We start from the raw sequence: 22040 nt of genomic DNA on the forward strand, positions 1-22040 counted from the left end.
TCGATCCGGGGGAGAAGGCGGAGGCGCGGCGCGGGCTGGGGCCCGGGGGCAGCCTGAGGGGGCTCGGGAGACAGCCGGGCTGGGGGCGGGGAGCGGGGGCGGGCACGGAGGGCGGGGTGGCGCAGGAAGAGGGAGCAGAAGGTGGGGGGAGGCGCGGGGGGCGCCGGCTGGAGCGCGCGTGGAGGCGGCACTCCGCGAGACGGCAGTTGGGGCGGCCGGCCCCGAGGGTCGCGGCCTGGTGCCGCGGAGGTCTGGAGTCGCGCGACCGTGGAGAGGGCCGAGCGCGCTGCGCGAGAGGGGTCGGCTGCTCCCGCACTTCCGCCGGTGAGTCCGCGCAAGGCAGGCGGCGACCCTGGCCATCCTCTGGTTGGGAGGAGAACCCAGGCGGGGAGGAGACCCTGGGTGAGGGTCTTGGACCCTGGAGGGAGGACCCTGGATCCTGAGGGCCGGAGCCCGGGTAGGGGCGGACCTTAACGTGAGCAGACACTGGAAGGACACTTGGGGCTAGGATTCTGGAGGGGGAAAACGAGGAGTGTTGGGAAGGAAGACCCCGGGGAAGGAAGGACCCTGGGGGAGGGAGGACCCTGGGGGGATTCTGGAGAGAGGCGAGTGGGGGGTTGGGGAGAGGATCTTACCACTAGGACTGAGGGGCTTCAGGGAGGGAGAGGACCCTTGGGGGTGATAGCAGGAGACGATCCAGAGGGTGGAAAACCTGGGAGAGGGGAGCCTTGGGGCATGGCATGTAGTCGGGTTCTTTTGTGTGTGTGTGTTGGGGTTTGAACTCAGAGCTCTCGCTCTACCACTTGAGCCCTCTGCCTGATCTTTTAAGGAAGGTCCTCAGAGGTTCTGCTAAGAAAGCTGACCAGGTTGGCACACAAAGTTCCAATGCAGTTCTTTTGGAGAAATATTTACATAAATCAGACGAACATAGAGGAAATATTTGTTTTACATTGTAAAACACCAAGATCTAAATGTTTCCGTTTAATTAAACTTGACACTTCGCCAGCATCCCATTCCTGGACAGCTGGTCATTCCTTTAAAAAGTACAGGTACCCAAAGGACATATCCACAGGACGGCTGTCAGACCTCCCCCCAGGCAGAAAGCAGGAGACTCAGTCCTGCATGAACCACTCTGCTTCATATAGATGAAAGAAAAGGAACGTGGGGTTCAAAGGTCGGGATTTAGTTTCCTTCCAGCTACTGGCCCTGGCTTCCTCCTTTTCTTTATTGCCTCTACTGTTTTAGGGTGCATCACTGTGTATTTTCTGCAATTTTTTTTTTGTCGTTGCAAGTGACAGAAAGCCAGCTCGATTGGCTTTTCACCAGTGAGGGCATTTATTGGTTCATGAGACTGGCAGGTCTCAAGCATCTTGTGCTCCTCTAATTCCTGTTCTTTTGGGCCAACGTAGTGCAGCGCAGACTCCACCCTACCAACTTAACACCATTGACCTGAACCCAGTGCTGGCCTGAGTCACAGACCAACATGGAGGTGGTGATCTGGGGAGAGCAGCACTTGCCTGCCCAAAGGATAGTGAGGGTCTGGAACCAGAAATGACAGATGGAGGCTGGCAGCAAGAATGGGAGGGCTCCTCACAGGGAGAGGGAAAGCAGCCTAGGAAGGATTTGTCTACTATATTTCCTGCTCTCGAGAGAGGGAAAGGGAAAGGAAAGCCCCTCCAGAAAAGCACCTATGGGCCACCTTCTGGAAGCCCCAAGTGCTTTTCTAGGCTATGATTATGTGCCAAGGGACACACTCATATTTGGTGACTAACTCAGTTCAACCTGCCTTCCTGCAACTTCAGGCCTGGGCCTGCTCTCTCCGCCTGGCAGCCGGGCAGGAGGCTGGACAGCTGGAACAGAAGGCAGCAGTGAGAAGAGGGCTATCAGAACACCTGCTGCAAGTGAAAATGAACTCATATCCCACCTGCGACTTAGCGCGTTACCACTGAGAAAGTGCACTGTTGCAGTGACTGGCATGGGGTGGGGTCATGTAGGATGGAGGACCGGGGCAAGACGATCTGGGCTTGTCTGCACCTTCCCTTCACCTCCAGCCCCCAGGGACAAGCACCCATCCCTCCAGCATCACTGAGAGGTCCTAGCCCTGGGCCTGACTTCACCATCCCCTGACACCTTTCCGACTTATGCAGCAGCATCTTTAACAGTGTGGGGGGCTGGGTAATAAGGGTAATGAGCTCAGGTCCTGAGAGAGGGCAGGCAGGCAGGCTTAGGCTGGACATCCACAGATCAGCCCAGATGCTGGCTTGAAGTGGAGTTATGAGGCCACTCTTGCCCTGTCCTCTTTTAATTTTGGAGACTTTCAAAGCCCTTTACAAAACCTCACTCTTGAGAGGTGTCAGGTAGCTGAGGAAATCTCAGCTGGAGGTATAGCAGTCAGCATAGCTAGGAAATTATGGCCCACATATGGGATCTCACCCAATCCTGGCCATGATGAGCGAAGGAAGTCATCGTCAAGATGGAGTGTTTCGCTTTTCCCAAATCCTTCCGGGAGAAATTGAGAAAAGTGTCTGGGCCAAGACTGTCAGCCACCACACCCTGGCAGACCTGCAGCTTTGTTCCCAGTCAGGGTCATCTGGGGTAGGGGCAGGATGGAGGCAGCCTTGTGCAAATGAGCAGCTCCCAGAGAATGACGGAGAACAGAGACAGACCGGAATCCATACACTGCTGGCTTTCCTGCTCCTTGTGACTGTCAGTCTTCACCTGGGCAGAGCATGGCCAAGAGGACTGTAGCTATGGAGATCTGCCTAGAGTGGACCCCCAAGCTCCGAACCAGAGTTTACTCCCCTGAGTACAAGCGGTGGGTCCACTGCACACTGTGTGCCGAGCCTCGGCCTGAGGAGGGAGCAACCTCAGATCCAGAATCTGACCCACAGAGGTTTAAACGCTAACCCTGGGTCACCCACTAAGTCAGGGTGGGCATCTCTGGAGAGGGGCTGGGGGCAGGGAGCCTCGGTGTGCATGTCTCTACCAGCATATTTTTAGTTGTGTTATGTAAGTGGCTTCATCTCAGCATCACGTAGGAAGGGGGGTCTCAGATTTAATTACAGGATGACAGCCTTTGCATTTCAAGCAAGCTGTTCTCCTGGCAAGGCAGGCCCTGCAGGATTGTGAATTTGCGCTTAACAGAAGAAGCCCTTTGTGAGGTGACCACCCAGCAGAGCTCCAGCTCGTATCTACTGCATCTCTCTTTCTGACCTGCCTGTGGCTTTGACTGAGCCTGGCCTGAGAGGGCAGCTGGTCCTCCAGGATCAAGGGAGACCTGTGCCTATCAACCGAGTGCACTCCACCCCCCTGCTTGGCAGCTTCGCCTTCTCCCCAGAGGAAGGATCCACCCAATCAGAACTACTCTCCCCTTTTCTTCATTCCTGAATTGAAGCAATTGTAGTCGGTAAGCAGAAAGTTCCAGAGCAGAAGAGACCGAAGCCATGGAGCCTGGATGCACAGGCTTCTAGGGCAAAGCCAAGTGTCTTCTCTCTTCACGGCCCTGCCCTTATCTCCTGCTTCCTCCCTGGACCAGGTCAAGGCCAAAACTGTTCACAGCATGGGGGACGCTCTTCTGGTTCCAGAATGGGTGGAATGGCTCTGCCTCCTTCATGGCCTGCAGCTTATCAGCAGGAATGCCCTGGGGGCTCCTGCTGGGGAGTTCTGCTCCCTTCCTGCCACAGGAAAGGCATCTCAGTGCCTCCAGCATGCTTTGGTTTTGTTCAGTGTGCAGGGCAGAGCCACGTTTCCACTGCAGGCCAGGGGTGAGAAAGACAGGGTGAGACCTGATGTTGGCAGGCTTGGGGTGCAGCTTGGGGTCAAGGAGGAATGGGTTCTGGGACCCTGTCACTCCTGTGGGGGCAGCATGGGGGCTGCTGTGGCTGTGGGGCAGGTCTCCCAACCTTGCTGAGCCCCATATGCTCAGGTTAGGGTGCAGAGAATGGTGTTGGGAGGGGTCAAGGCCTCAGGGGGTGGTGGAGAGCTGGCCTGTGCCTGGGGAGCCTTGGTGTTGTAGAGATTGTTACTGTTACCAATGACTGGGCAGGACAACTCTGAAGAGTACTCAAATACAAAATAATGTTAGAGGTTGCCCTTGAACTTGAGGTGCTCCCTCACCCACAGCTGTGCATGGGATGTCCTTCCAGAGTGCAGTATGGAAGGGAACAGTGTAACTTCACAGTGAGAGGCTTGGCATCACTGCCTCCACCAGGTAGTTAAGGTCAACACCAGTGAGAGATGATGGTGATACCACAGAGCCTGGATGTAATGTGACAAGAAAGGCATTTTACCTCTTCTGTCTTCTTCCCCAAAACCCCAGACTCTAAGCCCCAGTCTGATCAGGAGAAAAACATCAAGCAAACCCCCGCAGGGGGACAGTGTACAAAACACCTGACTAGCACTCCTGACAACTGCTAAGGTCATCAAAGATGAGGGAAGTTTGAGAAATCATCCCAGCCCAGAAGAGCCTGAGGAGATGTGAAGGTCAGGTGGGATCCTGCATGAGTCCTAGACTGAAAAAAGACACTAGATAAAGAAATCTGATAAACCATGGGCTTCAGTTAATATTATGTATCAGTACTGACTCATTAATTGTAACAAGTGAGCACACTAATGCAAGTGCTAACAATAGAGGGCTGAGGGTGTAGCTCAGTGGTAGAGCTCTTGCCTAGCATGTGCAAGGTCCTGGGTTTGTTCCTAGCACAGCCGGGAAAAACAAACAAATAAAACCCGATGGGGGAATCTGAGTGTGGTGTATCTTTGCAGCAAGTGTGTAAATCCAAAAACCAGATCTGGAATTAAGTTTACTAAAGGAGTTAGCAGTCTTAGCACAAGTCTCTAGTTTAGCCTGCAGGAGTCTGAAGGCGAGTGCCCAGGTCCCACCCTGGAATCTGCTGGACCCTATGTCCCCCTCTGTTCACTGTGGGTGTCAGCAGGTGGAGCAGGTGCCCTGGGGGCTCGACACCCTGCAGAGAAGCCTCCCCTAGGAGGCTGGCACATGGGGCCCCAGCTGCAGCCTTGTCTGTGCTGCCCACGAGAGCTGAGGTGGGGCATGGGGGTTTAACAGGTGACTGGCTCTCCCATCACTCCAAATGTGAGCTCTTCCTGCCTTCCTCCCAGTGTGTGCCTTAGGTTTACTCTTGAGCCAACATGGCTGAGAACTTTCTTCTCCCTGGCCCAGGCTGGGCTGTTTCTGCCCACGGATGAGCGGACCCAGCCTGCACACCTTGTGATTTCTAGCATTGCCTCTCCCTTCGCAGGGGCACCCTGAGTGTGGCCAGGGAGAAGGAACCAGAGGCTGTCCAAGGAGGCTTACACCTAGAAGACAGAAGTGTGGAGAGGGCCTCTCAGGCCTAAGCCTTGGTGCTGTCCATGCTCCTGTCCTCTTAGCTGAGCAGCCTAGAAAGCTCCACCCTCCCCCCCAGCTTGTTGTGGCCTCCCCATAGGCCAGACCAGGAGGACCAAGGACTTTCTGTCTAGGATGGACCCAGTGGAGATATGACCTCCCTCGGGAATGTGCCCTGTCGCCAGGGGAGGGGAAGAGGTTCCCCAGCAACCAGCCCTCTTATGTAATCCGTTCATCACATCGGCGTGACTCCAGGTGCCTGTAGGAGGCAGTGCGGGGGTGATGCAGGGGCGTCAACAAGCCTCGAAGTTTCCTCGGGTGCTTCTCCTCCTCTTGTTATATTTCAGCGTCATCCTGCGTCTGCCAGCTCGGTCACCCACTTGCCTATTAGAATACATTAACTGACAATGCAGACTTAAATAACTCCGGCAGGTGACAGGCCCACCGTGGAGCACTCTGCGCCAGGTCTTCCTGCAGTGTCCCAGGTGAGGCTGATAGGGCCAGGGTCCAGAGGGAGGCCAAGCCGGTGTCTGAGGAAGACCCAGGCAGAGTGACAGGGAGGGGCTCAGGCCAGGTGCAATTTGCAGTCCAAGCTTAGGTGCCAAGGCCAAGTTTGGGATGGGGAGATAAGTTGCCCTTGGTTCAGTACCATCCTGGCAGCATGGGAAGCCCTCCCCAACGTGGGGCACACGTGCATCCTGCTGTGGGTTTGTTCCACGATTGGGTGAGTAGGAAGACTGAGCGGTCAGTTTATCTCATCAGCACAAGACTGCTATTGGTGACAGCTCTGAGGAGCACCAGCTACATAGGTGCCTGGGTGGAGCTGGCCATGAGCACTTGCTTCTGGGGCTATGCTGGGAGGGATCACTCACTTGCTTTCTCCAGACAAAGACAAAATAGGAATGAACTGGGTTTCTCACTCACCGTAATTCTTCATTTATCCCCAAACCAACCATCCTGTTTGTTTTCTTTACCACTCTGCATCTTAAATTATTTACACTGCCTTTAAGCTGGCCTGAAAGACATTTTTGGATGGGGCGGAGGGACTCTGTTCTTCAGAATCTGAAGTTAGAGGACACCTGTCGACAGGACCCAAGTATGTCCACAGGTCCTTCCACACCGGAGATGGCAGAGCTGCGCTGGCACCACCCGCTTCTGCGGGATGAGGAGCGCAGACGTTCAAATTATGCTTCACACGCTCGCAGATGGCCTCCCTGCCCAGGGCTGGCTGCTTCTAATTTCAGCTGCTGGAGGCTTCTCGCTCCCTCGCTCTCTTTTTTTAATTCATGTTTATTTAAAGCCAGATTTTGAAGTAATGTCTTCAATCCATAAGTCTGAATTTTTCTTCTTGCAGCAGATCTGAAAACCCCACTTAGGACCCCAAAGGACAGGGGGACTTTGAGGACAGAGTTCCAATCATCCCTCCCATGTGTGACATCATGTGAATAAACATTTGGACAATTGGCCTGTGTCCCCTTAGCACAGCCCAGTCACATCAACACAGACAGTGCAGGAGGTCCCTGGTACACTTCCCATGTTTCCAGATAAACAAGAAGAAGTGCGTGGGGGGCTCCGGTTAGGAGCAGGAAGGCGCCCTGCCTGCTCTTGGTTGTCAGACACAGGGAGACTGTCTGGGGCCATCCTGTTGTCACCTGTCCAAAGTCAGCAGAGCCTAGGGTGGCCAAGGCATGCGCCCCTGGAGGTGGGACAGAGACAAGACAGGCAGCTCCTAGCTGAAGAGGCAGCAGAAGCCGCCACCTGGGGTGGACTGAGTGTCCCATCTAGCTTTCAGGGCCTTACCCAAACTCAGAGCCTTACGTGATTTCTTCTTGCTTCCTGGGAAATCAAGGCCATCCAGAGGGATCTTTCCCATTAGAGCCTAGTTCAGAACATACGTGCAGCTCTCTGGCATATTGACACAACACTGGGCTGCTCTAAACACTAGCCAGTCACCTAGTGTTTATCTATCTGCTCACTGTCAGACCCAGGCAGTGGAACTCTGTCCAATGGCTGTGGGACCCAAAAGACACCCTGTGTGTAGTGGTCATTCCAGAAACATAAGAGCCACTTCTTTTGATACCCAATTACCTTGTTGCCCTTCTACAATTTACTCCAGAATATGCTAGAAAGGCTTTGATGAAAGAAGCGCACCCTGGGGGCCTGGTCAGGGCAGAGGCAAAATTGGCTCCCCGGAGTTCTGGTGGGGGGACACCTGCAGGAGAAAGAAGTGTGTTTACCTGACCAGATGCTCCTCAGGAAGCAGAGGGGCTGCAGGGTTCTTGCATGGAGTGCAGACTCCCAAGGCCCAGGGCAACAATGCAGCCAGACCACGGGCCACGGAGTTGTGGTGCTGGGGGAGGTGGGGAGAGCAGGCAGCTGCCCCAAGGCTGCCTGAGGTACTGGCCAAGTCCTTGCATGGACACTGCTAGTCTCCAGCTGGACTAATGCTGGAGCAGCCTGGAGAGGGGCGGGTGCTGTTTGTAGTGAGAGCTCATCAGTTTTTGAAGAATGTTGGAAACTTGCCAGGGCCTTTCTACTTCGAGAAGTACAGAGTGTTGGGATGGTGTCCCTGGCACGTCTGGTCAGAAAGTAATACGATTTCGAGAAAAACTATTTGAGTGTGAAGCTCGAGAATGTCATCTCTCCCAGCAGGCTCCTTGTCTTCTGACAAAGTTGGAAGGCACAGATCTTAGTAGAGGTTTGAGGAAAACTGTTCCCTAGCTGTCTAGATGAAAAAACCACTCCGTCCCTGGGGGCGAACAGTGACTCTAAGTGGATTCGGGTGACACTTGACCCCTAGTCCAATCAGGTCAGCTCTCTGTGAACTTAGCAAAGGTCATCCCATTGCAAGAACAAGGATCCCTGTGAAGATGTGGCAGCTTGCCCCTGGAATCTGGTGCTAATTCTCACCCACATTTGGAGATTTTTTTTCTTTGTGGCCCCAGAAACCAACCACCAAAGTCCTTCATGCAGCAGTCTCAGGACTGGGCTTTTAGTGCCTAGAGCTCATGGTGTTGGATTCCATCACAAATTTCCCTTCTTAGAGTTCCCACTGGGAAAACCCTGTCCCTTGAGTCCTTGTCAGGAACATGGACCCAAGGCTCTGGCTGGACCCACTGGGGCTCACTACTGCAGAGCCTTGGGGCCATTTCAAGGGAGGCTGAGCTGGGGCTCTGCGGCAGGTCCTGGCTCTGAGTGAGAGGCTCTGTGAAGACAGTCCCGCTGGTGGCTTTGCCAGAGGGGACCCACCCTGGGGCGTCCAGCTTGAGTAAGCTTTGCTCTTTGGGAGACATAGCTGCGGCTTGACAGCCTCTGGCCTGGCAAGGGACTGGAGGGCCCCTCAGTTCCTGTTGTTTGCGTCCCTCCCTGCAGGGCAGGACTGGGAGGGGGCTACGAACCTGGCATTGAGTACCCTCCACTGCCATCTGGTGGACAGCCAGAGAAAGGCGCCCCAAAACAAACAGCCAGAGAGTGAGTGGACAGGTTGTAGGGGAGATGGGACACACGGGCAGACCAGGAGGAGGCCACAGACTCACGGCAGGTGGATCACAGGGTTCTGGGTTTGTGGGACCAGGCTGGAGTCCTGCACTCTTCTCCTAGGAAGTCCACAACCAAGGCAGAGTCACAGACCCCTTAGCCTGCTCTGTCTCCAGAAGGAAGGAATACCCCCATCTCCCTTCCCCGGCCTGCAAGGAAAAGGAGACAGCATGGGTGAAGCAGTCCTGCTGCCAGCGTAGTCATCACCTGTGCTCTGCCAGGAGCCAACCAAAGGACTATGGGGGGATGTCTGACCCTTAGCATGGCAGGAAAGGTTGTTCTTTATGGTCTCAGTTTGCAAAGGATCCTTTTTTTTTTTTTTTTTTTTTTAGTTGAAGTAAAAATTATATACGATTTAGCCTTTTTTTTTTTTTTTAGGTGGGACTGGGATTCAAATTCAGGGCTTCGTGCTTGCAAAGCAGGCACTTTACTGCTTGAGCCACACCTCCAAGCCATTTTGCTCTGATAATTTTGGAGATGAGGTCTCACAAACTATTTGTCAGGGCTGGCCTTGAATCTTAATCCTCCTGACTTCAGCCTACCAAATAGCTAGGATTACAGGAATAAGCCACTGGCGCCTGGGTGACTTAACCACTTTGAAGTGTTCAGCCCAATTTAGAGGAATTTTCTGCCTTCAGAATGTCCCGCAGCTGCGGACATGACCTGGTTCTAAGTTCTTTTCTTTTCTCTTTTCATTGCTGGGGATGGAACCAAGGCCTTGCAAAAACTAGACAAGCACTCCCACTGAGCTACACACCCCCAAGCCCTTTCATTTTTTCTTTTGAGACAAGGTCTCGATATGTAGCCTAGGTTGGTCTGTAACTTACAGTCCTCCTTCCTTAGCCTCTGGTGTGCTGGGATTATAAGTATGCAACACCATACCTGTCTTAGATCATTTTCATCACCCCAAAAGGAGCCCTCAGCCATCAGCAGTGACTTCCCATCTTATAGCCTCCCCCACCCCACTACCATAGAGCCTAGTCTGCCTCTGTCTCAGTGAGTTGCCTGTTCTGGGCACTTACTTCATTTAATGGGGTCATTCAGAATGACCATCACATCTGAGGCACATCTGAACCTTATCTTCACTTTTTTTTATGGGCGACAGTTTTCCATTGTGCAGGTATGTGGCATTGTGTTGATGTGTGGGTTGGTGGATGTCTGGGTAGGACTGGAACTGGTCTGTAAGGCAAGTCTATGTTTAACTCTCCAGGAACTGGCACCGTTCTCAGCTGCACCTTTCACCTTCCCGCCAGCAATCCAGGAGGCTTCCCGGTTCTTCATATTCTCACCAACACTTATTCCTGCTCTTTTGTTTTTGAAAATCCTACCATCCTAGGGAGCGTGGTGTGGACTCTCACTGGGGTTTTGATCATTTTCCCAATGCTGCCTGATGACGCTGAACCTCTGTCCTGTTGCCAGAGAATCTTCTCTAGAGTTTTAGAGCCTTCATTCCAGTGCCCTCAGAAGCTGGCTTGCACCTGGCCTTTTCTTGCGGGGGGTGGGGGGGTTGGCTCAGATCTTGTCTCTCCCAGCTACAGGCTTCCTTGGAAGTGTCCAGCTGCCTCTCCTGGCCCCAGCAGTTTCAGATAGAGCAAGGACAACCAGGACTGTCTCTGTTCATTGAGCCATTCCTGCTGCCTTCAAGCCCATGTGGTGCTAGGGCGTCTGAAGGGGGTGGGATGTGAAGTGAACTGAACTGTCGGCCCCATGAGGTCTGAGCAGGAGTCCTGAGCTGCCAAGTGCTCTTGGTGAAGAAGTGTGCAGGTGCCCATGGACACAGACATGAGCAGAGGGACAGCAAGTCTCCACCTGCTCTGCTCAGACGATTTGGGTGGAAGCCCAGCCAGTGTGGCTCTGGCAGGTGGATGATGCTAAGGGGTAACAGCCAGAAGCCAGGGAGCTGGACCACTCCCCACCAGGTGACAACATCCCAGTGGGGTTGGCCATGTGTCACCCAGAGTGGGGAGGGGTCTGCAAGGCCTCAAGCTTGTCTGTGAGTGGAGGACAGAGTCCTGTGGCCTCCTCCCAGCCAGAGCAACTGTGCCCGCCAAGGCCAGCAGGCGGGAGCTCTGAGGATTTCAGCAGAAATGGAATTTGTTGACAAGAGTATCAGCAGAGCCTTGGGTACCAGCCTGACAGCCAACTGGTTCCAGTGAATGGGTTCCAGAGTGGCCCTGCATGTCACATGGTCCTCCTGCCTCTGTGATCAAGTGCCCATGTGGGAGAAACTGGTGAGGGTGTTCATGGCCCTCCTGCCTCTTGCAATGGCCTCTCTGTCAACCCTCCCACAGAGGAGCCCTACACTGCAAGGGTTCAAACCACTGCACTACCCTCCAGGCCTCACTGAGCCCTTACCTCACCTGCCACCCTCTAGGTCTCTGGGATCAGGCTGCGGTGTGCTTTGAGGCTGAGTGTGTTCACAAGTTGGGGGTGAGGGGTTTAAGCTGAGGAAACTCCTCAGGACTGGTCTTCCCTGCTCTGCCCATCAGCACTGTCCTCCTGAAGCTCTTTGTCAAAGGGGCTGTGCCCAGCTGTGTCACCTCCTCCACCAAGGAGGGGCCTACCTAGAGAGGCCTAAGAACCAGTCGACTTCTCAGGACAAGCACAAGAAGTTTGTTTGTAGACACCCAAGAGCGCTTGGGCTTCTGGAATTGCTGCCAGGACACTGGAATTCAGGATTGATTGTTCATCCTCAGGCCTGGCCAGAGGCCTCTCCACAGCTCAAGGCTGTTCCGTGGGGACCCTGGCTCACAGATGCAGAAACGGAGGCCAAAGGAAGGAATTGGCTTCAGACAGCACGGTGAAGTAAGCCAGACATCAGGCGGGTGATGCCAGGCCGGCTCTTCCAGGCTCCCCCAGGTACCCAGAGCAGAAGTCCCAGTTTAGCTGCCTGTAGAGCTGATGTGCAGGCCCACCAGCTCTTCCCTGTGGACTGAGGTGGTTTCCACATTTACATTTCTTGTCCAGACCACCTCGTGAGCCCCAGCTGTGGCTCTAACCATCTACCTGACACCCCCAGCCAGGTCCTTCCCAACCCGGGTCTCACACAAGATGGGAACCCAGAGCCACACTTCGCCTTCCTCTGCCAACCTCCAGCTCAGTGCAGCCCACCTCCAGCCTTGCCAGCTTCTGAATCTCTCTCCAGCTGTTCACTTCCTGCCATACTCCCCAGCCAACACCTCTACCCCGAACCCAGGAAGTGGTCCCTTTCCAGTCCTCAAGCTGTTCCAAACCATCTCCACACCCATTGAGATGTTCAAGGTGCAATCTGACCCCACAACCCCCGTGGCAGTCTGCAGTGACATCCGTCCTCCAAGGACAAAGCCCTGTGTCCTCAGGGCAGACCCAAAATGGGTGGCCTGCATGCAGGCCCTCCCCCAAGCTCCAGGCAGCCCTGCCCAGCCAGGCAGAGGAAGTGACTGGGCAATATGGAGTTCCCCCCTCCCCAGAGCAGGGTCAGAAGCCCAGGTGACTTTGGACGCCTGTGTGGCCCACTTTGTCACCTTGCTAATTTAAATAACAACCATAGAGATCCTCCAAAGAATGATCACAGCTATCTCAGAGTGGAGTGCCATTGCTCTGGGCCACAGTACACTATGGCATACTCAAAGAGGTGGAGACAAAAATGAGGAGTATTATATAAACCGTTCTGAAATGGTAATCCTTGGCCACAAGAATTAATAACAAAGGTGAAGCCAGCCTAAGGTTGAATGGACAGTTGCTAAGTGGGTGTCCTTGCAAAGGACTTTCTGTGTAAGGTTGCAATGGCCTCTGCAAGGTTGTGGTTCTGACAGTCCCTTGTGACAGTGACTATCAAGTCATGCTTGAAAACCCTTCCTCTATAACCTCTTAGGTGTATTTCTTATTTTTTTTTGTGATGGAACTGAACCTAGTACCTCATACCTGGTAGGCAAATACTCAGCCACTTAAGCCATACCTCCAGTCCGCTTAATTTTGTTAGGGTTGACACAAGTGACTCCATCTTAAGTCTGATGACCTTCACACCAACCACAAGCTTGGGACAGGCCCAGCCAACACCTCCCCTCCATGCTCTGTGGCTGTTTCCACACAGGTCCCAGGGCCTCTTGTCTCTTTTGGTCACAACAGCAGCTTCACTTGTGGTAAGCTGGGCTTGGCCTGACTCACCCCGGATTAAGCTGCTTCTCGTCCCCTGCCCTGAGTTCAGACCCACCACAGGCTTTGCCGAGATTGTTAAACATTGTGCTGTACAGACTCCAGCTCTCTGGTGAAATTCCCTGTAGTTTCTGTTTAAACAAAAACATGCCACCCAGAGAGGTCCCCAAGTCCTCGCTTCTGCCTTCCGTGTCTGTATTACTGTGCATCCCTTTCCATTGGCTGCTTTTCCTCCTGGTGTCCAGCCCTGTGGTTTGAATGCTGGATGTCAGGAGTCACAGGCTGGAGTGGCACCAGATGAGAGGTCAGCAAACTGCAGCCCATGGAGCAGATGCCAGTTCCTGTAAATAAAGCTTTATTGGCCTGGCCTTGCCCTTGTGTCTAGATACTGGCTCTGTATCTAGCCACTGTGGCTGACGGATTTGCTCTCCGGGTCTTAAGGAAAAGAGTGTTAAGCCCCTCTTGATGGCTCTGTGCTCCTGCCGCAAGGGTTCAGCTCGCCTCTGCAGGAGGCTGACTGCCTCCTTCTACTCCAGCACCAAGCTGAGTGGTGGGCTGCGCCTTGCTAAGTCGGCTTCTGGTTTGCTCCTGTTTCGAGGGATCCAGCCTCCGGGGCTCCCACAGTGAGCCTGCCGGGAGCATGGGCGTCTTCTCTTGTGAGGTGCTTGGTCTGCTCAGCCCAAGAGATCAGGCAGTTCTGCTCTGCTTGCCAGAAACCTCACGTAAGCCCTCAACGTCTTCACACCCCTTGGAAACTTGTTAAAGTCTTGAAGGAGAGGTCAGCCCTCAAGTCTCCACTCCCGACGCCTCTTGAATCTCTGGTGTGTCATTAAACCCAGCATGAGCCAAACCTTGGCAAGTGCTGGCCGCAGATGGTCCTCATCCCCCTGTGGGTCCCCACTCTGGAATTGTCACCCCGCCAGTCTACTGCTTCTGCAGCCTTCTGATGCCTTCAGAGATAATTTTTATATTTTTGTCTGGCTTTTCTGGTTCTTAGGAGCATCTATCTGTAATAAACTACTCCTTCCTACTTGGAAGTGAAAATTTGTTCCCTGTTTAAAATTTTAATTTCAGTTTCCAGTTGTTCATTGCTAGTAAGCAGAAACGTGTACTGAATTTTGTTGTTGACCTGATATTCTGTGGCCTTGTTAACTTTGCAGTTAGTTCTAGTAGACTCCTTTGGGCTTTTCTAGGTAGATGGTCATGCTGTCTTCCTCCCACGTCTGTGCACGTCTCCTCTCTCTTGCTCTGACACTGGCCAGGACAGTGGTGGAGTGACACTGTGACTTGCTCCCTATCTTACGGGAGAACGCTCCACCCTTTGCCATGCATTATCTGCAGGGTTTCACAGGTGTCCTCTGTAAAGTTAAGGAAGCCTCCTTCTACAGAAGTCCTGTGTATCTGGGGGGAATGTTCCTAGACCCCCCATGGGTGCCCAAAGCCTCATTCTAAACTCTACAGCCTAAGGCCTTTTTCATAACCAAGCACCAGTCACGCGTGGTGGCTGTACCTTTTGCAGTTTGAAGCGTGCCACCAAAACTGGCACAACTGTCTTCTTCCTTCCTCACAACCTCACGGACAGAAAACTCGTTCTTGGTAGGTCTCGGCATGCCATGTTTTTCTCTCCTTAAGTCGAGAACATTCACCTTTTCACAGAAAGGAAGCAGATTCAAATCATCATCCTCACTACTCTTGCACTTAGGAGCCGTTGTTAAGTAAATAAGGGTTCTGTAGCCCCAAACTCTGCAGAAAGATACCCAGTGGTTAACCTGATAACCGGCAGGTTCCTTCGAGACTAATGGGCAGGTAGTGTTACAGGTGTGTAAACTGCACAAAGGGGTGACTCGCATCCAGGGCAGGACAGAGCAGGACTGCAGAGGATTTCATCAGGCTTCTTGGAACAGCATGTGATTTAGCACATGTTTATTTCTGAGATTTTCCATTTAATTTTTTTAGATCTTAGTCAAACCATGGTCTAAACCAAAATCACAGGAGGCAAAGCCACAGACTGTTCCTAGTGTGCTACAAGTTTCCTTTTTAGGCTGTCGACTTGGTGAATTATTTTGATTGATGTTGATGGTTGAGCCAACCTTGAAGATCCCATTTGCTTTATGACAAAGATCTCTTCTTCGAGCTCAGTGGTTGAGTGGTTGCTCAGCATGCGTGCAGATCTGGTTTAGTCACCAGCATCACACAAAGGAGAGGGGGAGGAGGAGGAGGAGGAGGAGGAGAGGACTTACTGCTGGGGTCAACTTCCAAAGTTGTATTTTTTTGAGATGGGATCTCATTATATTTTCCAGGCTGGTTGTGAAGTCTTGTGTTCAAGTGATCTCTTGACTTCAGCCTCCCAAGTAGCTAGGATGGCTGGTGGAGCAGCACAAGTGTGAGGCTCTGAGTTCAAAAACAAAAAAAAGTTTGCCTACCAAGTAACTGGGGCTTCCCTGAGTATCCACCGCTGAATATCCACCGCTGAATCTGGCTTTCAATTTGCTAATGTTTTGCTGAGGGTTTTTGATCTATGTTCATGAGAGCTTTTGGTCTGTGTTTTTCTTTTCACACAATGGCCTCATGGTTTTGGTATCAGGATCCTAAAATAGGCTGAGAAGTGTTTAGTCCTCTTCTGTTTTCTGCAAGAGTTCATGTGGAATTGATATTAAGTCTGCCTCAAATATCTGGTAGAATTTAACGTTTTTATAGATTTACAGCTATTTGGCTTATCTATTTATTCTTGAGTAAGCTTTCCTTGTTGATGTCTTTCAAGGAAATCATCCTTTTTCATCTAAATTGTCAAATTTATGAGCATAAAACTGTTTGTGATATTTCCTTAATATTTTTAACGTCGGTAAGATCTGTAGTGATGCTTCCTCTTTCACTTTTAATACTGTAATTTATATTCTCTCCTTTTCTTGATCAGGTCAAGGATTATGAAATTTTCAAAGAACTAGCTTTTGATTTTACCGGTTTGCTCTTTTTGGTAGACACCTATAAGCATATGTCTTTCCACCTGCTCCTGTCACGATACGGTTGCCATATGTATCACAATTTCATATACTGAAAACCTCACCAGTGTTACAATTTTGCTGTCAACAGTCACACACAGGCTGGGATGTGGCTCAAGTGGTAGAGCACCTGCCTAGCAAGCATGAGGCCCTGAGTTTGAAACTCAGTGCTGCCAAAAAAAAAAAAGGAACAAAAGTAACAGTCATACATATTTTAAATGTTGATATTTAAACTTAAAAGGAGCTGGGCAGTGGTGGCAGGTGCCTGTAATCCCAGCATGCAGAAAGCAGAAGCAGGTGAATCCTTAGTTCAAGACCAGCCTGGGCTATATAGCAAGACCTTGTCTCAAAAGAAACAACCCCCAAGATTGGACTTTGATCACATGTTAAAGCGAGAGCACACAAGGGAGGTATGAGGATAGGCAAGAAACCCCAAAAAAACAAGATAGCATTTGATGTCCTCAATGCAAAGGAACTAATGCAGAAACTTTAAAAATGACAGAGGCCAATAGAAGAAGGGGACCAGGAACTATTGAAAAGGTTATATTAAAAAGAATTAACCTAGAAGGTAACACCCACGCACAGGAAATTAATGTGAGTCAACTCCCTGTATAGCTATCCTTATCTCAACAAGCAAAAGCCCTTGTTCCTTCCTATTATTGCTTATACTCTCTCTACAACAAAATTAGAAATAAGGGCAAAATAGTTTCTGCCTGGTATCGAGGGGGTGGTGGGGGAGAGGGAGGGGGCGGGGGAAAGGGAGGGGGCAGGGGGAAGGGAGGGGCAGGGGAAGGGGGGGGAGAAATAACCCAAGCATTGTATGCACATATGAATAAAAGAAATAAAAAAAAACCCTCAAAAAAAACCGTTAATATTCCCCAGAGTTCTACTATTTCTCTGTTCTTCTTCTTTTATTCCTAAAGATACAAAATTTCCCCTGCAGCCTGAACACTTTTTTGTAGCACTTTTCAGAGCATGTGTGCAGTGAATGCCAGTTCTCCCTTTGCTCCTGAGGCACATTTTTGCAGACACTGTGCTCTGGTGACAGTTCTTTTCTTGTAGCAAAGTTCCATTCCACTATTTCCTGGGTTCTGATTAGAGATCCAATTGTTATTCCTGGGTCATCGTGTTTTGTTTTCCTGTTTGCCATCCAGACATTTTATTTGCCTTTTGCTAGTATCGGTTTGATGACACATCGACGTCTGATTTTCTTTGGATTTATCCTGTTTGTGAATCACCAAACTTCTTGAATCTGTACATTGATGTCTTTCACTAAATTTGGGAGTTTTTAGCCAAATATTCAAATATTTTTCTACCATTGTCTCTTTCTCCTCTCCTTGTGGGATTTTAACAGCACGGTAGGTGTTGATATTGCCCACGGCCCCCTCTCCCGGTCTCACCTCTCTCTCTGTTCTCCAGATTGGACAAGTTCTGTTGACCTGTCTTCAAGTTCACAGACTCTTTCCTCAGACATCTCTCACTACTGAGCCAGTTTAATGTCTTAGGTTTCTGGTATTGTATTTGCTGTTCTGGATTTCCATCCTGTCCTTGTACCTGGCTTCTGCTCAGCTGAGAAGTCCTGCCTGCCCATTTGTCTCAAGTGTAGTTGCCTCTACCTTAGGTGACTTAGGTGACATGGCTGTAGTAATTGCACCGAAGTCTCTGTATGATAATCCCATCACCTGCACCATCTCAGGGCTGGCATCTGTTGATTGCCTTTTCCTTTGGAAGCTGGTCATGTGTTCACGGTTCTTTGTATGGAAGCGGCTTGGGTTGAAAATGGACAATTTGCCATGTAGATTCTGTTGTAAACCCTGGAAAATGTTAACTTTCAGTTCTTGCAGCCTATCAGCCTGGCTCATTCACATTACAAGTTCTGCTGCCTCAGTGGCCTGTGGTTCCAGCATGAGTTCCGTTTCAAAGAAGTTTTATGCTGCTTCTCAGTCTGTCCCTCGCCTGTGTGGCTCGTGGGTGAGCCTGGGCTTGGGCTTGTTCCTGTGCAGAACTGCGGGTCCTTTTCCCTAGCTCTCTCCTCTCTGGGACACACACACACACACGAATACACACATGTACACACGCACCCTACACACGTGCACATGTACACACTTTCTGGACCTCCAGGCCCCTTTTCACAACTCTTCTTGTCAGAAGAACAAGGTTTCTATCTCTCAGAGGTCTGGCTGTATTTCTTTGCAGTTCTGATATGGAGGCCCTCTGGGCAAAGTCGCAGGAAAAGAGAGAAGACACAGCAGGGGACCCCCCATAGGAGTCACCTGCACAACCCACCTGCTTTGGCTTCCTCTACAGAGTGCTGAGGGAGCCTCCGTTTGTCTTGCTCTGTTCCCTGAACTCAGGCTTTAGCTGTCAAAGTGAGAAAGTGGCTATTGGGGACGTGTGGACTGTCACGGGCTACTCCAAACAGAAGGTGATGATCAGGAGACGGTGCACTTGACCTAAGACAGCTGATCAAACGTCTATTTTGCTTAAGGATGCAGCACCCCTCACTCAAATGTCGGGTGGCCTTGCTGACCGTGTTGTACCAGCCAGGCTCAAAGTGCGTTTGTTTTCCTTCCCTGGGAACCGGTACCGAGGAGAGAGGAAGCAGCAGAGACACGACTGGTCCACAGGGGACAACGGCACAGTGCATGAGACAAGTCCAAGCCCCCTCTCTTCCTTGAAATGCTCTTTGCGTGGACTTTGTCTTTCCTTTTAGGTATCTTGGGGCTGGGAGGTGCCCAGTTCTGCTCAGCGCGGCAGTGGAGGTTTCACCAGGACAGTTGGGAAGGGAAGGTTGGAAATGAAGAACGGCTCTGCCTCAGTAGATGGTGTGATCGTTTATGTAGAAACGCCTTAGGATTACTAAGAACTCTAGTATTAACATGCTCAGGAAAGTCGCAAAAATCAACTTACTTCTGCGCACTCCCAGTGAATAGTCTGAGATTAAAATTAAGAAGGTGCCACTTACACAGCATTAAAAATGCTTAGTAATAAATTTAACAAAAGCAGTGCAAAGCTGGGCTGGGCTGCAGCTCGGTGATAGAGGGCTCGCCCAGCAGCACAAGGCCCTGGGTTCCATGCCCAGGTCCATAAAAAAACCCCAAAAAACCAAGAAACAGAAACACAAAAACTTATACCCTGAAGAATAAGCTTTGTGGACAGAAAGTAAGAAAGACCTAAATAAATGGAAACAGCGGCCTGTCTCCATGACCTGCAGTGCTCTCAGACCTGATCTACACGTTCAAAGTGATCCCTGTTGAAGACTGAACTGCATCCTAAAATCCAACTGGAACTCCAAGAGACCCAGAATGCCAGACAATCTTGAGAAAGAACAAAGCTGGAGGACTCACCCGCCCCAATTTCAGAGCTCATTGACCCTGAGGATGTAGAGATGGACTTGTAGGCTAGTGGGAAAGAGCTGAGAGTCTGGAAGCAAACTGGCTTTATGATAACTGATTTTTGGCAAGGGTGGCAGAACGATCTGGTGGGGCAGGGGGACTGCACATTTAACAAATGGTGCTGAGACAGTGGGTATCCACACACAAAAGAACACAGTAGACCTGCCAAACAAAATGGACCAAAGACCTAAATGTAAGAACTAAAACTATAAAACCCTCCCCTCCCTGGCAGTACTGGGGTTTGAATTTGGGGCCTTGCACTGCTAGGTGGGTGCTCCACCACTTGAGTCACCCCTCCAGCCCTTTTTTCTTTGTTTTTCAGATAGGTCTCATGCTGTTGTCTGGCTGGCCACAAACCTTGATCCTCTTATCCATGGCTCTCAAGTGGCTGGAATTATAGACATGAGCCACTGTGCCCTGCCTATAAAATTCTCAAAAAGAAATCATAGGCGTAGCCCAGGCCGCAAACGTGAGATCCTTCTGCCCCAGCCTCCTGGGTGCTGTAATTTAAAGTGAGGTCCAGGTGAGCTCAGGAATGGTGCCTGGCTCCCTGGCCACCAGGGCAATGCAGGACTAAGAGGGACACAGGAGTGCAGTCAGAGCAGTTAAAAGAAGAAGCAGTCAAGTACTTCCACGTGAGTGCTGGTCTGTCGCCCTCAGGAATGGCTCCTAAGACGAGACACACACCTGTGCCTGCCATGTTGCTGAGCACTGGGAACAGTCGGTCACAATCAGCAGTAACTGCAAACAACCCGATGTCCCTCAACAAACACGAGTGGTTTATCCACCAAGGGAATACAACTAGGCAAGAAAAAGGAGCCAACTTTGGGCACACATGAACACCTGAGTAACTGGCAAAGGGACAGATGCCACGGTCCAAAGCCAATACACAGTGATTTCCACTATGTGACATTCGCAAAAGAACAGATTAGTTGTCACAGAGGTGAGAGCGGGGAGGGGGAGACCATGAGAGGCCAGGAGGAGGGAGCTTTGGGGCATGGAGTGCCCTGTATCCTGATGGTGGTTACCAGAGTCGATATGAGCTGAAACTCACAGAACTGTCCGGAAAAATAAAATTTCAGTTTTCTGGCATGTTCATTTAAAAAGCAAAATATAAGGGTCAGGGGTGCAGCTTGGAGGAAAGCACTTTCCTGGCTTACACGAGGCCTGGGTTTGATCCTGGCACTGAAAAGCAAACACCGAAGCCAGGCGTCCATGCCGCAGCTCCTGCCTGGGCCGTGTACCTCTGCAGCGGATCCACCATGGCTGTGCTGTCTCTTTCTGATGGTGTAACGCAGCTCACACGATTTCACTTGGGGTTCCAACGGTCACTGTTTGTCCTGTTGCTTCTGTGATGGTTGAACATTGGCGCCTCTGTAGCAGTATTGAGTCCCCGGGGTCTCCCTCATGAGTGTCCTTAAGAGGGCACGTTGGACCCTCCTTGCCTTCGGCCACGTGAAGGCACAGCAGGAAGGCCCTGGAAGGCTGCTGGCACCTTGACATTGGACTTTCGACCTCAAGAACTGTGAGAAATAAGTTCGTTCATCGTAACTCTCCCAGTCCCAGGCGTTGTTACAGCCCCACAAAGAAACCAAGTTTCTAAAACTGAGTTGGTTTCCAGGTGCGCACAATTCAAAGTTGGGTGGCCAGCCTACAAAAAATGGAATCAAGGCCAGAAGAGACTGCAGAGACCCGAGACCCCGCCAAGATCTCACACACACAGGAACTGAGGTGCAAAACATTTGGTGGCCAAGCCCAGCTAGCAAGAAGCTGGGATTTGAGTTTGGATTAAAATCTCCTCCCTTCACTGAATGACTGGTCTGTGCAGGAGCCAGCCAGGCAGTGGGCCCGCATGGGGGTCAGGTGTCCTCATCCCACCCAGGACACCCCCACCCTATCTCTGCCCCCTGTCCAGGCCATACCTTTCCCACACTGCCCACAAGGCCTTTGGAAACCTGAATCCTTCCTCACTGCCTGTGCCTCTGTGCCAGGGCCTGAATGGCTTCCCAGGAGCTCTAAGTTGCTGGTGTCCTGTGTTCCCAGTGTCTCTCCAGCCCCTCTGTACCACTCAGCACGGGCCCTGCTCAGTCTCCATCTCCCAACCCATCCCCTTCCAAGCCTCCTTGGCCTCCAGTATCTTCCCCAGCAGGACACCAGCTGTACCACAAGCTTTGCACTGAATGTGACTTGGGTCTTATGTCCCCACCTAGGCTACAAGGGAGTCAGGTCAGGCTCTGGCCAGCCCCACGACAGAACAGGGAGTTACAAGACAAGCCATGCCAAGGCTAGAGCCTGGGAATTAGCTCAAGGCTGTTCTGGGCTGCCAGGGCAGAGCCCATGAGGTTCATGGACAGTATGAGGGGTTGTGACCCTTCCGTCCTTGGCTGTCCCAGGAGATGATGGCTCCCCCAAGGCTGAGTGCCATGGCCCAATCTGGCTTGGCTCAGGAGCTGAGCACAGAGCCTGGTCCACAACATGCTGCCAGGTACTCAGCCTCTCCTAGGGCCACTTCACCAGCTGGTGGACACCTACTAAAAAGTCTGGTGAGTCTGTGCCTGAGGTCTGGGATCAAATTAGCCAGGGTCTGCCTATGCTTCCCTGAAGGCAGGCCTTTGGTCCTTTCCACATGCA

At 51.5% G+C, this 22040-nt stretch overlaps 1 long non-coding RNA gene across 1 annotated transcript; it reads left to right on the forward strand.

The window, feature by feature from the left end:
- The first annotated feature begins 167 nt into the window (after positions 1-167).
- On the forward strand, positions 168-21763 carry LOC141413662 (uncharacterized). The gene is made up of 2 exons (XR_012438403.1): positions 168-324; positions 18211-21763. It is a non-coding gene; the product is annotated as an uncharacterized lncRNA (long non-coding RNA).
- The last annotated feature ends 277 nt before the right edge of the window (positions 21764-22040 follow it).

The sequence above is a fragment of the Castor canadensis genome, chromosome 11 (assembly GCF_047511655.1).
Source record: "Castor canadensis chromosome 11, mCasCan1.hap1v2, whole genome shotgun sequence".
In the NCBI taxonomy this organism is placed as follows: Eukaryota; Metazoa; Chordata; class Mammalia; order Rodentia; family Castoridae; genus Castor; species Castor canadensis.